Source organism: Musca autumnalis, unplaced genomic scaffold (assembly GCF_047663935.1).
Source record: "Musca autumnalis isolate F117 unplaced genomic scaffold, ASM4766393v1 scaffold_2, whole genome shotgun sequence".
Lineage (NCBI taxonomy): Eukaryota > Metazoa > Arthropoda > Insecta > Diptera > Muscidae > Musca > Musca autumnalis.
In genome coordinates this window covers 57,129,825-57,147,874 of record NW_027411755.1, presented here as the reverse complement: position 1 = coordinate 57,147,874, position 18,050 = coordinate 57,129,825, and the positions used below count along the sequence as shown (strand labels likewise).

Here is an 18,050-nt window from a genome sequence, read left to right as displayed (position 1 = left end):
CTATTTTAATCAAGGGATATAATTGCAAGAAAAGCGTTGGACTAAGTGTATGGAAGTTTCAGGAGATTATATTGAAAAATAAAAATATTTTTGAAAAAAAAACTATTCTCTTTCATTGATAGGCTAAGAAGTTTCCGAGCCGCCCTCGTATTCCCGATATTTTTGTGTTTTCTTTTGGTTTATTTAATAAAATGTCCTCATCCCCTGACTGAGTTATGTAAACCCTGGTTATGGATCTAGGTGACCTTGTTTACTGTTAGGATGGCCTAGGATTTTAATATTCGATCTGGCAACCGCCCTGATCGAGTTATTCTGTAAAAAATATTTGGTGTAAATTATTATGTTGAACCAAAGGAATTCTCGATTAAAGTGTTTCTTTGGTCACGTATCTATTTAAGCGAGCAATTGACACTTGTGTATAAAAAGATTCTTGTTGAAAAACAAACAAAAAAAAAAACAAGGGAACTGATAAGGATCTGTGGCGATATCCGAAACTATAGTCTTCCCTGCCTTACCCCTTGGTAAACATCGCCAATTTTTTCCCACTAATAAATTAAAGTAGATTTAATAAAATATTAAAACAAAGACTATGGGATTAAGCCTGGCAATTTTGAAAAGCAAAATAGAAGTCGTCATCCCAAATAAAAAAAAAAAAAAATGCCAGCCCTCCTAATTATTATTAAATTTTTAATTTGTCTTCAAGAAGTCGAGGAACTAACTTTTTTCAAAAAAACACGACATTTCTAGCACAAGTATCTAACATTTTTCAAAAATTGATAAAAAAATCGTTTTCATGTTTCGAAAACATTAACTTGACAAACTGTATGTATAATGAACCGACATTTTAACGAACAATACGCTCGTTTCCATAAGTTTGTTATAATCGTCTCAGATTATTTCTTAAAAAATACGTTTTTTCATACACTTCAAAATATTTATCCATCAAAAACACTATTTGTATTCACTCTGAAGATTTTTCCGTAAAAAATAGGTAGACGTTGTACTAGAAAAAATAAGTTGTATTAATTAGTTTCAATATGACCTTTGGACTTCATAACTTTTACACAAAAAAGGAATACATATGTACATTTGTAAATGCATATGTATGTATTTGGTTTTTTCTTTAAATAACCAAGTTAGATTTTAAACATTCCATTATATTATGATTTGATTTTTTAAAATTTTGAATGACAATGCGTTTATAAAAAGAGTCTGTAATTTCGAAAAATTCAACTGCATTGAATTTTAGAAAATATATTAAAATATTGTCAATATGGCGATAAAAAATCTTTAAAATACATATAACACTTAAAACGTATTTCCAATCCCCACTTCTTCGTTTACGCAAAAACTCACCTCGTTAGGTTATAATTTGGGAATATTTTCCAAAATTATTTTTTCACTTAATATCAAAGAAAATTTGAAAATCCAAATAAACAGCGTGAAATAAATTTTGTAAAATTTCATTAATTTCGATAACGCAAAAGTCCATGACAAAACGGCTTAATAGCTTAAAGTCTGTATAAAACGGCATTTATGCGTTTTGTAAAAAATCCACTAAATTCACAATTAATTGTCACGGGGGAAATATTTCAATTTTGAAATATGGTTTTTTGTGTTAATTTTTTTTTTTTTTTCAAAAGTTCTTCATTGGTCAATTCAATATTTTTTCACACTTCAGTTCAAATCTAGTTTCTTTTTTATCCAATGGAAATTATTTTTAAGTCTTATACAGCAATCTAAAAATTGGAAAGAGGAGTAAGGAAAGAAATCTCAACGTTGTACTATGTGGTAAAGTCACAAAATTTAAACTGAATTTTTTATTAGCGAATTTCCAAAAATGTCTTCAATTTGTCTGTCTGCTTGCAAACAGTAGGTAAAGAGGCCAAGACATGCGGCTACCTTACCTCACATTACTTTTATCATTATCTCTCCTTATTAGTTTCTTACACTCTATCACTCTCTCTGAATGTTGTTTTAAATTTTTATATTTTTTTGTTATTGTTTTGTTTCACAGAGGATGTTAAGAAAGGAAAGAGCATTAACGGTTCCGCAGAGTTCACTGACCGGTGAACGTGATCAATAGTCGTTAGACAAGTAATGAGAGAATATTATTTGTTTTGTTTTGAAGCATAGATTAGAAGAGATGAAATGTGAAGCACAGTTTGAAAAACACTGTATGGGGGAGTGCTAACAACATTTCATTCTCTACAGATCTTTAACATCTGTACTAAATCATGGAGGAGGAAAGGAGATTGCAAAAACTCCAATCTAAGGAAATACAGTCGACTCTGGATTATTGTAAATCGTCTAATTGAAAAATACAGGAAATTGAAACATCGCACAGTGGATCCACCCATTGGCCAAAAATAACAAAAAAAATCTCTACATTTTGGTACAACATCTGGAAAATCTGACAGCTATGACATGGACCGTTTTAAAAATATATTAGTTTTTGTTTCATTCGAACGCGATCTTCTTAAGAATAGCTTCAAAATTCGGAACATTTGACTAATATTTTTTGTTGTGAGTACAACTTACATTTTAAGTGAAAGTAAATATATTCAAAATATCGCGAAACTAATACGTTTATCAAAGTATTATAGTGGATTTTGAAAGAGGAGGTAATAGCTTAATTTTCATTAATAAATAGTGTTTTAGCGTGTTTTGGAATTCTAGTTAGTTGCATATATTCCTAGTGTATTTTATAATGCCAATTCGATCATATACTTAAATTTGACCTAAGGTTTTAGTCATGATGCCCACCAGTGCCCACCTCGGGAATAATTTTCCAAAGTAGGTCATGGGTTGAGGATTATTCAGTATTAAAATCAGCTGCCATCTAGTGCCAGACTATAAATGGTGGGTCGCTGACTAAAGCTGCCCTAAAATAGGGTTGCTATGGATATATTAGCGTATAACTCTGTTATGTGACCACGTAAATTAACATAATTGGCATCAGTGGCAAGATGAAGAAATCTTCTTCCAAATTTGTCTCACGCTGGCGGTACGTGCCGTGCCGTCCAGGAAGAATGCTGTAAGATCTATAATAAAAATTTTTACAAATTTTCAGACAAAAATGTTGATTTTTTTAGTCCGCTGAATTGGTTGAATTTTATGTTGTTTTGGAGATTGTTTTGTTTCCTCAAGCCTAGTTTGGCATCATAAGATAATCGGACCTTTGTTCATGTCATTTTGTATTAACAGCATAAAACAATTCTTACCGTATACTACCTCCAGAGGGGAAAAGGGGAGAATGTTACGCTCGTGGTTTCAGCAGCACAAAGCTGTAACCGGCGCATTGGCTTGATTTTTATACTCTAAATATTTTTGGCCACTTTCTCCATACAAGTGGATCCACTGTGCATCGCTCTCCTGAATAATTTTACAATTTTAAATATCATCGCCTGAAGTATACTCCATTTTAATAAAAATAATTGTGTCAGGAGCAAATATTTATATTTTCCTGCAAATTTCAATTGCCTGCGATGATTAAATTTAGACGTTAAAAATGATTTTTATCACTAGGGTTATGTTTTGAGGTTTATAAGACTATCCCCCATTTTTACAAGTCTTCTTTTGTTATATTTTGGATTTACCGAACAGATTTAGAGCGTTCCGCTCAACTTAAATTTAAAAGTGATGATTGAATTTCAAGGAGGAGCTTCTTGGCATTAACTTTCAATGTAAAAATTATATTTTTAATGTCTCCAAATTGGTTTATTTTGCGTTTTCAAATCCATCAGATAGTAAAAGAACACATATAATAAGGGCCCTATGTAGACAAGGAAAAAAACTTATCTCCGTTTTTGTTTTTAGGTCTGTACGGCAACCCAAAAATTTGCACAAATTCGTAAAAATTTTTACTGAAATTATCCAGTAAAAGAGAGCGAGTTTGGAGAGACTTGTAAAGAGTTCTGTGACTGAGAACTTGCAAATTTTTGCTGGGAAAATTTGTCCCGTAAAAATTTTGTAAGTTCGGCCAGCTGACTTTTAGTCAGCTGTTAAATGTAAACAACTGGAAATGTTAACACTTTTGACCAAGAAAATTTCACAATTTCACATTTTTTTAGATGTTAAAGAGTTGTGGATAGGATTTCTGCTTTAAATAAGTCAAATGCAATTTTAAAATTTATGTTTTTGTTGCATTTGGTTTAAAATGTCATAAGAAACAAAAAACAATTTTCATACTTGCAAGTTTTGCAAAAAGTTGTTCGATAACTTTCTGCAATTTTTCTTGCTTGAGAGAGTAAAATTCACTGAGAGAAGTTGCTGGAACTTGCTGAGTAATTGTTGCTGGAAAAGTTATCGCACAGACCTTTTATCCAACATTTTCATATTATTAAGTTTTTCATTACATCCACATATTTTCGGATACCCTATAAAGTATATACATAAAGAACGGTTATATTTATTTAAATAAATTGAGAATATGCTTTTAATTATACCTCCACTATGGGTGTTAGAATTGCTGCTCATAATAAACTGTGAAGAAGAAGTTTTTGCGGATTTTGAAACAACATTGTTCATAGATGCGAAAAATAGAAAACCAAAAAAAAAAAAAAAATCGCGGTCAAAGTTCACATTTTTAGTTTTTTTAGGTTTTCACGATTTTGCTGGGAAACGGCAAGCCCTATCAAAATGGAACTAAGGAAAATGTTGTAGCTGTGAAAATTCTCGACAAGATTGACCTTTTAATATTTTCTTTGAGATAAAGAAGTTCATAGATGAGAAAAATCCAAAAACAAGAAAAAGTTAACACTTTTAGGTTTATTTTATTATTTATTATAATAATAACACTGTAGTAAATACAATGTTAATAAGAAAAGAAATAGCATTGGTTACTATGGCCATCAGCTAAGGTTTATTTTAGGTTTTCGCGATTTTTCTTGGAAATCGCAAGTTCTATCGAAATGGGGCTAGAAAAAATCTTATTGCTGTAAACATTCTCTACAAGATTGGCTTTTGTAATTTGCAGTGATGACATGTTTTTTTTTAAGGAGACTATACAGCCAGTGAATTGCCACAATTTGAACTTCTATATCTCAAAAATGGTAAAACTTACGAAAATATCATAAAGAACAATCTTATAGACTCCACATCCTTTTCCATAAAAAAGTAGCATAAACCGTATTAGCTGTAATTTCAAACCAGAAGTAGGCCCGAACGATGTATATTTTTCATTATGCGGATGAATGTACATGGGTGAAACAAGGTATCTTCAGTAGCGTACTGGCCACCTTGGAAATAAACGAAAGTGATAAGTTTTTTAATCGAAAGTAATTTTGGGCTATGTAAGAGTACAAATTAACATACTTTTGTGTTCAAAATCAACTTTTAACCAATAAAGACTACATCAGAAGATTACAGGAAAGTACTCCAACGAGGATACCTTGTTTCACCCATGTATATTCATCCGTACAATTGAAAATATGCATACGTTAGGCGTTTTTCCACTTTCGTATTATTGGTTATTAATAAATCTTTCATTAAAAGTGGTTCCTGTTCGGTTTATGCTACTTTTCTAGGGAAAATGATGTGGAGTCTTTAGAGGACACAACATTCTCATCATTGCGCATTTGGATTCCTATTTTTTATGGTTTTTAACGTCATTTTGCTCCAGAATGCAACATTGTGGTAAATATTTATGGGTAAAAACAATGAAAGTTTGCTACGAAATATCACTTACGAGGGCGGTTCGGAAACTTCTTAGCCTATCAATGAAAGAGAATAGTTAGTTTTTCAAAAATATTTTTATTTTTCAATATAATCTCCTGAAACTTCAATACACTTAGTCCAACGCTTTTCTAGCAATTCTATCCCTTGATTAAAATAGTTTTGCTCAAGGTCTTCAAAATAGTGGTTTACAACTGTAATTGCATCTTCATTTGAGGTAAAAAGCTTGCCAGCAAGTAATTTTTTTAGATTTGGGAACAAGTAAAAGTCACTGGGAGCTAAATCAGGAGAATAAGGTGGGTGGTTAAGCAACTCGTACTTTAATTCATTGATTTTAGCCATTGTTAAAACACTCTTGTGCGCTGGTGCGTTGTCTTGATGACAAATTATTTTTTTGTGTTGTAAGCCAGAACGTTTTTCTCGAATTTGTACATTTAATTGATCCAAAAGGTTGAAATAGTACTCTGAATTTATTGTTTTGCCCTTTTGCAGATAGTCAATCAATAAAATACCTTTGAAGTTCCAAAAAACCGTTGCCATAACCTTACCAGCCGATTGAATTGTTTTTGCCTTCTTTGGGGCACTTCCTCCAGCTTCAGTCCATTGTTTGGATTGTTCTTTTGTCTCTGGAGTATAGTGGTGGATCCATGTCTCAACAACACGATTAAAATCCATTTTATTTCGCTTAAAACGATCCAAACAAGCTTGAGAAATGTTCATTCTTATGCGTTTTTGATCGACTGTTAACAAATGCGGCACCCATCTTGTAGAAAGCTTTTTCATCTGTAGTTCTTCATGCAAAATTAAATGGACTCGATCATTTGAGATGCTATTATTTGAGATGATATTAGCAATTTCACGCACTTTTATTCGTCGATCATTTAATACCATATCATGCACTTTGGCTACAATTTCTGTTGTTGTTGCTGTTTTTGGACATCCACTACGTGGTTCATCTTCAATGCTTGTACGACCACGTTAAAATTCAGCAACCCAATTTTTTACTGTTGCATATGAAGGAGCACTTTCCCCTAACACATTCACCATATCATTATGAATTTCTTGTCCCGATAAACCTTTTTTATGTAAATATTTAATGACAGCACGCATTTCTATTTTTTCCATTGTAAAAAAATTGCGGATGCGTCTTTTTTGAACACCTGTTTCTATATAAAGGAGTTGCCAGATCGAAACAAAATTTAACATGTGTTCATAAGTGAGATGGAAGTTTCCAAAACACTTAACTTTTTTCTGTTTATACCGCGCTTTTTGTGCTAGGCTAAGAAGTTTCCGAACTGCCCTCGTAGAATGAGTCAAGAAATAAGGTCCTGTAATCCAAATTGTGTTAGGAAAGTGGTAGGGGTAAGATTCGAAAATACCATCTACTTTACCATTGTGATTTTTTCAATAAAATTTCACATGCAAAATTAATAAAAGTTTATAATTTCCGATTATAACTGATGTGTTGTTCATTTTAAATGAAACTAGGTTGTTCGTTAATTGCTATACATTTATGACATTGAGGTATAATAAAAAGCATATTCTCAATTTATTTAAATGAATATAACCGTTATTTTGAACATTCAAGAAACATGTACATGGTGTGTCTATTATTTTGAGCAGGTGTGTAGGTAATTTGGTCCGTATAATACAGTCAAAATAAAAATCTGACCAGACTTTCAAAAATTTTGGCAGGATTCGTTTTTCAGCCACATCAACGAACTAGTAATATATTTAATCGATTTTCATCCAAATTACTATGAAAACACAGATATGCCAGCGGCACGCGTTAACGTTAAGCGATCATCATACATTTTTGTAGAAATCGTTTTTTGACCACAAAATGAACTGGTTAAGTTCGTTCATCAATTAGTGAAAATTCACCCTTGATTCTATACAAATTGGTATGGATTCTAAAAAAATTGTTTTTATACCCTCCACCATAGTATGGAGGGTACGAGCCCTAACCACTATTAATTCGTACATCAGGTATTTTTTCACTATTTAACATGAAACTTAATTAACATCAAATATATGTCTAAAGAGAATTGATTTTCATACATTTTGTAGGATTCGTTTTTAGCCACAATAATAAACTGGTAATTTTTTTCATCGATTGGAAAATAATTTAGCCTGTAGATCGATTTTCTGAAAACTCGCCTTTGGTCCCCATACAAAATACTATGAAAAATATAGAGCGACCAGGGGACACGGGTTATCGTTAACCGATCATTATAATTTTTTTTAGAAATCATTCTTTAGCCACAACTATGACCTGGTAGGGTTTTTTCGTCGATTGGACCATAATTGCGGTCTTTACAGAATTTTGGTGAAAATGCATCTTTGGCTCCATACAAATTACTATGTAAAAAAGTAAAAAATATCAGTCGGCTTTGCCGACAGAGATATACCCTCAGCCTATGTGAATTGAAACTTTCATCTACGGACAGTTCGAATGTATTTAGCGTCTATTCAAAACCCTGGATTGGTATTAAATGTCAGAAGTGTTGCGGAGGAGGTACTTAAAGGAATGGGCCGACATCGTCCATTATCAAACAGGATGTTGGTCGGGGTTTTTACACCTTTCGGGCTGTTTTCTCAAGAAGTATTGACTTGCCCCTGAAAAAAACCTTTACCGTCGTAGTTGAGGCAGCGAATGCAAGTTGCTTCAACACAAATCAACATGATTCGAAAGCAGGTCTTAAAGTGAACTTATCCGAAATTTTGTGTGGGAGGTACCCGAAGGAGTGGACAAATATACTTCATATTTGAACCTGATCTTTATCTGGTAGATATATAAGGATGTGTAAGGTATGGACCAAACGGTCACTGCCTTCAGTAGTTATCGTGCGCACAATTTGTCGAACATTTTTGAACTTTTGTGGGGGAGATACCTGAAGGAGTGGACTGATATGGCTTATCTTCAAACTTAAAATAAGTTTGGACAAAATATTACGAAATTTTGGACCGAATCGGCAGATCCGTTCTTCAGTTATCTTGCACTCCAACCACTACACACGGTGTCATAGGAATTTTTACACCATTTAGGCTATTTTCTCAGGAAGTATGGACTTGCCCCTGATGAAACTTGTACCGTCGTATAGGGCGCAGTGAATAGAAGCTGCTACAACAAAGATCAAAGGGATTCGAGAGCTGGTCCTAAACTGAACTTATCCAAAATTTTGTGTGAGAGGTACCCAAAGGAGTGGACCGATAAAGTCTCTGTTGGAACCTCATTTAAGTCTGGTAGAAATTTTACTATGTGCAAAGTATGGACAAAATCGGATACTCCCTTCAAGAGTTATCGTTCGCACAAATCTTGAAAATATTTTCGAACTTTTGTGGGGGAGGTACCTGAAGAAGTGGATTGATGTGGCCCATCTTCGAACTTAAACCAAGTTTCGCAAAATATTATCCGTTCGAAAGTTATCTTGCTCTCCAACCACTACATACGGTGTCTTGCACCTTTCAGGCTATTTTCTCAGGAATATGGACTTGCCCCTGATGAAACTTTTACCGGCGTATAGGGAGCGGTGAATACAAGCTGCTACGATAAAAATCAAATCGATTCGTGAGCAGGTCCTAAACTGAACTTTTCCGAAACTTTGTGTGGGTGGTACCCGAAGGAGTGGACCGATTGAGTCCATACTAGAACCTCATCTAAGTCTGGTAAAAATTTCACGATGTACAAAGTATGGACCAAATCTGTTAGTCCTTTCAAGAGTTATGGTGCGCACAAACTTTTGTGGAGGAGGTACCAGAAGGAGGGGACCGATATAACCAATCTTGGAACTTAAACTTAGTTTGGACAAAATATTACATAAGCCAAATTTTGGACCTCATCGGTTGATCCGTTCGAGACTTATCTTGTACTCCAACTACTATACACGGTGTCATAGGGTTTTTTTCACCTTTCAGGCTATTTCTAAGGAATTACCGCCGTATGGGAGCAATGAATTCGAGAGATGACCCTAAACTGAACTTTTCCGAAATTTTGTGTGGGAGGTACCGGAAGGAGTGGACCGATTGAGTCCATATTGAAACCTTATCTAAGTCTGGTACACATTTGACCAAATCGGTTACTTCCTACGTTATCGTGCGCACAAATTTTCCGAACATTTTCGAACATTTGTGGGGGAGGTACCGGAAGGAGTGGACCGATATAGCCCATCTTCGAACTTAAACTAAGTTTGGGCAAAATATTACGAAATCCAAAATTTGAACCATCCGTTCGAGAGTTATCGTGCGCTCCAGCCAGAAAGACGGACGGACATTGCTCAATCGACTCCAAATTGTCTGAAACACATTTCGTCCAAACATACTTCGGGTCTAAAACCATTATTTCGATGAGGCACATTTTGCCCGTATGAAAGTGTATATACCCTCGTTAGCATAAACATAATATTTCTTAGTATTGGCGAACCCATTTTGGGATAAACGAAACCAACATTGAAGTCGGTTCTTCTATCAAATTTTCAAAAATATAGATATATGAATATTCCAATGACTTTCTGAAAATGTCGCATAGCTCTCAAACCTGCGCGAACCTGCACCTATTTTTTGGTGTGTCCAAAGAAAAATATCCTACCTCTCGGAAAATGCGCAATTTTTTTGCAACTCATGACAACGCATTTAAAAACCTCCAATGATTATAAAAACAAAAAAATTAGTAGACTTTTAAAAAAGCACATTTTTGGGGACAGAATAGCAACCAAACTAAATTAGATATTACAACTCTATAAACACCAAATAATTAAAAAATTGTCAAGAATTATAACAGCGGCAAAAACTATAGTTAACTAACTTAACAATTTTTAAGGAAAATAAATATTGTAAAACAAAAGTGCAACTTTTAAATGCATTTCTAGTTGTTTCGCGGGTTGAATCGCAAAACTGAACATGAGGTATTTGTCTTGGGATACTTAGCAATGAAATTCAACATGAATCTCATTAGTTTTATATTCTTTAATTTTTGAGTAAAGTTCCACTAAAGTTCCCATATTTCGCACTGTACGGTCAGCCACGACTGTATTCATTAAACCAGACAGGGCTTAATTTGTTTGTACTTAAGCGAAATGTTAACTTTTGTGAGGGAGATATCCGAAGATGTTGTCCAATATAAAACCTCTGGGGGGTTGTATGATGTACAACATTTTGCTTCTTCACTTCGTATGCTATCATCCTCATCAGTAATTATAATTGGATTTGCTCCCGTAAAACCTATACCATCCTACTAGGAAATGTTGTGTGGCATGTATCTAAAGAGTGAACCGACCAAATCTGTTACTCCCTTCGAGAGTTGTAGTGAGTACCATTGTAGCGAACATTTTTAACTTTGGTGGGGGAGGTCGCCTGAGGAGAGGACCGATATAACCCACCTTCGAATTTAAAGTAATAATAATACACTCCGTTTCATTTCAATAGCACTTTTCAAATTGTTATTTGTTACATAATTTTAGTTGACATTAGTTCAACATCTGGGGATATGTTTTTATACCCTCCACCATAGTATGGAGGGTATATTAAGTTTGTTTTTCCGTTTGTAACGCATTGAAATACTCATTTGCGACCCTATAAAGTATATATATTCTTGATCAGGGTAAAATTCTAAGTCGATCTGAGCACGTCCGTCCGTCCGTCTGTGGTAATCACTCTAGCATCCACAAAAATGGAGATAGGAAGCTGAAATTTTGGGAAAATGCGTCTTTTGTTTGCAGGCAGGTTAAGTTCGATGATGGGCTATATCGGTCCACGTTTTGGTATAGCCCCCATATAACGGTACCCCCCGATTTACGGTATTTTGACGTTTTTAGCTACATTTTCAGACCGACTTGGCTATAATTTGACATTTAGGGTTCTTAAGTGTCAATAAACATATATAACAAAACTTGTGGACATAGGTCCACGTTTTGGTATAGCCCCCATATAAAGGTACCCCCCGATTTGCGGTATTTTGACGTTTTTAGCTACATTTTCAGACCGATGTAGCTATAATTTGACATTTAGGGTTCTTAAATATCAATAAACTTATATAACAAAAGTTGTGGACATAGGTCCACGTTTTGGTATAGCCCCGCATATAACGGTACCCCCCGATTTACGGTATTTGGACAGTTTTAGCTACATTTTCAAACCGATTTGGCTATAATTTGACATTTAGGGTTCTTAAGTGTCAATAAACATATATAACAAAACTTGTGGACATAGGTCCACGTTTTGGTATAGCCCCCATATAACGGTACCCCCCCATTTGCGGTATTTTGACGTTTTTAGCTACATTTTCAGACCGATGTAGCTATAATTTGACATTTAGGGTTCTTAACTGTCAGTAAACTTATATAACAAAAGTTGTGGACATAGGTCCACGTTTTGGTATAGCCCCCATATAACGGTACCCCCCGATTTACGGTATTTTGACGGTTTTAGCTACATTTTCAGACCGACTTAGCTATATTTTGACATTTAGGGTTCTTAAGTGTCATTAAACTTATTCAACAAAACTTGTGGACATAGGTACACGTTTTGGTATAGCCCCCCTATAACGGTACCCCCCGATTTGCGGTATTTTGACGTTTGTAGCTACATCTTCAGACCGATTTAGCTATAATTTGACATTTAGGGTTCTTAAGTGCCAATAAACTTATATAACAAAATTTGTGGACATAGGTCCACGTTTTGGTATAGCCCCCATATAAAGGTACCCCCCCGATTTACGGTATTTTGACGGTTTTAGCTACATTTTCAGACCGATTTAGCTATAATTTGACATTTAGGGTTCTTAAGTATCACTAAACTTATATAACAAAAGTTGTGGACATAGGTCCACGTTTTGGTATAGCCGCCATATAACGGTACCTCCAGATTTACGGTATTTTGACGTTTTTAGCTACATTTTCTGACCGATGAAGCTATAATTTGACATTTGAAGTTCTTAAATGTCAATAAACTTATGCGACTAAACTTGTGGACATAGGTCCACGGTTTGGTACAGCCCCCATATAACGGTACCCCCCGATTTACGGTATTTTGACGTTTTTAGCTACATTTTCAGACCGATATAGCTATAATTTGACATTTAGGGTTCTTAAGTGTAACTAAACTTATATAACAAAAGTTGTGGACCTAGGTCCACGTTTTGGTATAGCCTCCATATAACGGTACCCCCGATATAGCTATAATTTGACATTTAGGGTTCTTAAGTGTAACTAAACTTATATAACAAAAGTTGTGGACCTAGGTCCACGTTTTGGTATAGCCCACATATAATGGTACCCCCGATTTACGGCATTTTGACGTTTTTATCTACATTTTCAGACCGATTTAGCTATCAATTGACATTTAGGGTTCTTAAATGTCAATAGACTTATATAACTAGTGGACATAGGTCCATGTTTTGGAATAGCCCCTATATAACGTTACCGCCCGATTTCAGGTATTTTGAGAATTTTACCAACAAGTTTTAACCGAACTATCTGTAATTTGAACATTTCACATTTGAAATTCTAAGTGGTCACCACACCTCTCCACCAAAAATTGTCAAGAAAGCCCCCATATAACGGTACCTCCCAATTTTCAGTAATTTTATGATTTTAGCTACAATACTAAACCGAACTAGCAGTAATTTGACATTTGAAGTTCTTAGTGGTCACAACACCTCCCCATCAAAAATTGTCAACATAGGTCCATATTCGGATATAGCTCCCATGTACGGGTACTTCCCAATTTTCAGTAATTTGGCAATTTTAGCTACAATTTTTAACAGAACTAATTGTAATTTGACATTTGAAGGTTGTAGTGGTCACCACACATCTGCATCAACAATTTTCAACATAGCCCCAATATAACGATACTTCCCGATTTTCGGTACTTTGAGGATTTTACTTAAAATGTTTAACCGAACGTAGGTCCATGTTTTTGTATAGCCCCAAAACAAACCTCCCGATTTTCCGTACCTTAGCTTTATTTTTTGGACGAACTTTCTGTAATTTGAAATTTAAAAGTCAACAAAAATTCTGCAACAAAAATTGTTCATTTAAGTTCATATTTTCGTATAGCCCAGATACCTCCGAACTAGCTGTTAATGACATTTGAAGTTCCCACGTTATGTACCGATTTTCGATATTTTGAGGATTCTAGCTAAATTTTTTAACCGAATTAGGAGTTATTTGACATTAAAGGCTCCCATCAAAAACTGTCAACATAGGCCCATGTTTTATTATAACCCCTATATAACAGTACCTCCCAATTTCTAGCCCACCAAAAATTGTCAACAGTTAGATATAGGCACCAAAGGGCCTCCCGAATGCTTCATTTTATCAACATTATCTGACATTTTAACGTACTCACTTAAAGTTGGGGACAGGAATGAATATTTTATGGTGGAGGGTATGAAAAGTTCGGCCCGGCCGAACTTAATGGTTTTTTACTTGTTATATCTTGTTTCGTACACTTATGAAGTATCTTTCCACAAAAAGTGTTGCTTCTATAAAGTCCCGTTATATATTCTTTATAATTTTCTTTGATGTGTTTCATCGAAATAGCACATTCTTTAATAATTAGAGTACGACTGCAAATTTTGAATGCTACTGTTACGATTCTTTAAAATTGGGACGAATAAAAGCCATTTCATGTTTAAAACGCTAAAATTAGTTAAGCAATGTCTTTAATACTGGTGAAATAAGACGACTTGAAGCCTGTGGCCTTTAATTGTCTATAAAACGTTAAACATTTGGCATAAGTTGTCAGTTTCTTGTTAGTTTTATAAAGATTTAATGAAAGGCGAATGATAGAAGACAAATGGTGCAAAATAAACTTGAGATTCTACTGAAATTTGGGTATATTTCTTCCTGAAACTTCAAATTCCTATTAATCCTATTCCATAATAGGGTCCAATAGTGGCCTTAACATAAGTTAACCGTTAAAATATTCGGCGAGTTTTATTGCTCTGGGTCTGGGGCAATATACTATAAAGAAAAAACCAAATCCTTCCTATACACAGAAAGAAAATAGGTTGGATTTTCTGAGGCAACTATAATGGATATTATATGGAAAAGCAAGTAGTCGTTTCCCGAAGCAAATAATCATTATTTGCAAGTTTCCGATGGCAGAACCTATTACTTCTTGAATCTCCGGAAAGAGAAGAACTAAATATACCATCAATACTGCGAAGTTGATTGCCTCATGCAATTGAAAGTTACAAAATATTGATGTGCTAAATTCACGAATATTTCCTGTTTATGTCTGCTCCATAAATTCAAACTATTTTCTTCCTGTGTATAGGAAGTATGTGGTTTTTTGTTTATATTATGTTGGCTCAGACCCAAAGCAATAAAAATCACCTGATATTTTAACGATCAACTTATCTTAATGCCAACATTAGACCACATTATGGAGTAGAAGTCATAGGAATTTGAATTTTCACGAAGAACTGTACCCAAATTTCAGTAGAAGTTCAAGTTTATTTTGCACCATCTCTCTTTTATCATTAGGTTTCCATTAATTCTTTATAAATCTAACAATAAACTGCCAATTTATGCCACATTTTTAATGTATAATAGACAATTAAAAGCCAAACCCTTCGAAACGTCTTATCTCCCCAGTATTAAAGACATCGTATCACCAATTTTAGCGTTTTAAACTTGAAATGGCTTTTATTCGTTCCAACTTTAAAGAATCGTAACAGTAGCATTCAAGATTTGCAGTCGTACTCAAATTATTAAAGAATGTGCTATTTCGGTGAAACACTTCAAACCGTACAAATTTTGGGTTTTTTGAAAGAAAATTATAAAAAAATATAAGGTGACTTTATAGAAGCAACACTTTTTGTGGAAAGATACTCCATAAGTGTACGAAACAAGATATACAAATATATCCCCAGATGTTGGACTAATGTCAACTAAAATGAAGAAACAAATAAAAATTTGAAATGTGCTATTGAAATGAAACGGAGTGTACATATAATTGTTCCACAAACATCCCATGCGGGACAAGGAAGACTTCTCTCATATCAATGAGTGCACCCCGATTCATATTAGCTTGATGATACGGGACCAACTGTTTATTGCCGAGTCCGAACGGCGTGTCTTAAGACACCACTTCTAGAGAAGTTTTACATGAATGAAATACTCAGGAAATGTCGCCAACATTACTGAGGGGTATTTTCCACCGTTGAACTTTTTGATGTTGCCTGGCCAGGGAATCGAACCGACGACCTTCAATGTGCAAGGCGGGTGGCACCCGAATTTAAAGTAAGTTTTGTGAAAATATTAGGATTAACAAAATTTGGACCCAATTGGTTACTTTTTCGAGAGTTATCATACAGGACTAAATCGTTAAAACATTATTTCGATGAGGCACATTTTATCGTAGGGGTTTTTTACAACGTTCTTGCGACTTACTCAGAAAGTACGGATGCGCCACTGAAAGTATTTGTACCGTCGTAATGGGGGTAGCAAATATAAGCAGTTGCAAAAAGAATCAATGCGAATCGTGAGCAGGCCTTAAACTGAACTTTTTTGAAATTTTGTGTGGAAGGTACAATAAGAAGTAGACCGATACAGTCCATATTCAAACCTAAAAAAATAAGCTACAGTGTTTTATTTATAAATGCACTTAAAGCTACAAAATAATTGTTCGCTTAGCATCTATTGTTGTGTTCTTTTTCATGGTGGAATCCTTCAAATAAATAGCTTGCCGTTTAATTTTGTCACCATTTGTAATTTAAGTGCAAGCGTTTTATTTGAGATATTCCATCATGAAAAAGAATACACTAATTAATGCTAAGCCAACAATTATCATCTAACTTTAAGTGTACTTTTAAAAAACATTGTAGCTTAATTTTTTTAAGCCACCATCAACTTGTCAAAACTTTAGTAGACAATAATTGATGATCAAATCAAAAATAAAATCTTCTGATATAGAAGAGCAATAACTAATGATGTAGGAATAATTATGAATAAAAAATATTTTAGGACAAAATGAAACATTGAAACCGGCAAGAATTTCTTCATATTTTTGTCAGTTTCCTCAGTCTAATCCTTTTTGGTCGGGTTTCAATTATATTTTCGTATGAATAAAAAGTGACACTCTGGCAACACATTTCATATGAGAGAATATAAAACCTCTCTCTTTAAAAAATTACCACAATTTTTTTCACAAATCTCTGAGTATTTTTTGTCATTAACATTTCACTGATGGTATCAATTTCATTTTACTTACCACTTGCAGAAATTCTTGTTGTAAAATAAATACAAAATCGTATTTTGGTGACAAATGAAACAGAGAATTTTATTAGAAGAAAAAAAAAGACGCGAAACGAATTCAGTCCAAAATAAATTACGTAGAAATATTAAAAATGGCACACAAGTATTGATTTGAAAATGTCCGAACGAAAACGTAAAATATTACACGCGAATTATTGGGGAATGAGGAACACTTAAGGTGCAGTCAATAGGAAAACAATTTACATAAAATATTTAGATTACGTCAAATTTAGTCAATTTAATTAAAATATAATGGGAAATCCTAAAGAGGGAAGCAAGCTTAATAACTAAACTTCTTCCAAGAAAAATACAGGGGAGGAGGGTGTATCAATAAATTAAATTTGGATTTTGCAAAAGGGTCAAGTAAAAGTCAACGCGAATAAAAAAACAGGAATTTGTTAAATATTTTTTGTTTTGTTTTAAAGTCAGTTAGGTTTGCTGATTTTTTTGGTTTTATATTTCTTAATTTGGTGTTTATTAGTTATGTTTTTGTTAAACTTAAATAATTTGTTGTTGGTCAAAAAAGGCGGCAAAATTTCTTTTCGTCAGGCGCTATCAATGAGTGACCGGTGTTGCGAGCGATAGCGGGTTTAGTTAATCACTGAAGATTAGTTGAAACATTACAGAATTTGTTATTCGTTTTCATTGAATTCATTGATGCGATCTTCTTGTTATTGTTTTTAGATGATGGTTGTTTGCTAATTTTTTTCTAACTAACGGTTTGTGAGAATGAAACATCACAAACAATAGGTATAAAGTGTGGTGAATTTCTGTTCTTCATGGGGAAGTGTATCTATTTATAGAACTCCGAAACCCCTGAATCTAAAGTGGATTCTGAATATTGTAATTTCTTTTAGTTGAAATATTTGTTTGCTTGAGTTGGAGAATTCCCCCAATGGCTCAACTTCATTTATTACCCTCTATTACGGAGAGTAATGTTTTTCAAAACGAACTGACAGTGTTGCAAAATTTTACTGATCGCTACCAATATCAAAAACTGAGAAACCAATTGATAATTCCCTTTGCCGGGATGAAATCATGATATTGGCATATTCAAATACAGTCAAGTACAGTTAGCCAACTATATTATTGCAAACGATGACTTTTTAAAAA

At 34.0% G+C, this 18,050-nt stretch overlaps 1 protein-coding gene across 3 annotated transcripts in view; it reads right to left on the bottom strand.

The window, feature by feature from the left end:
* The window catches only part of BicC (protein bicaudal C), a 50,412-nt gene extending 32,877 nt beyond the window's left edge, over positions 1 to 17,535 (bottom strand). The window contains exon 1 of one of the 3 annotated variants that reach the window (XM_073967682.1): positions 16,894 to 17,535. The gene's annotated coding sequence lies outside the window, so the exon portion shown is untranslated. Of the gene's footprint in view, positions 1 to 1,356; positions 1,516 to 16,893 lie in introns of those variants that run through there. The other 2 variants (XM_073967681.1, XM_073967684.1) reach the window with 2 other exon arrangements.
* Positions 17,536 to 18,050: the final 515 nt, after the last annotated feature.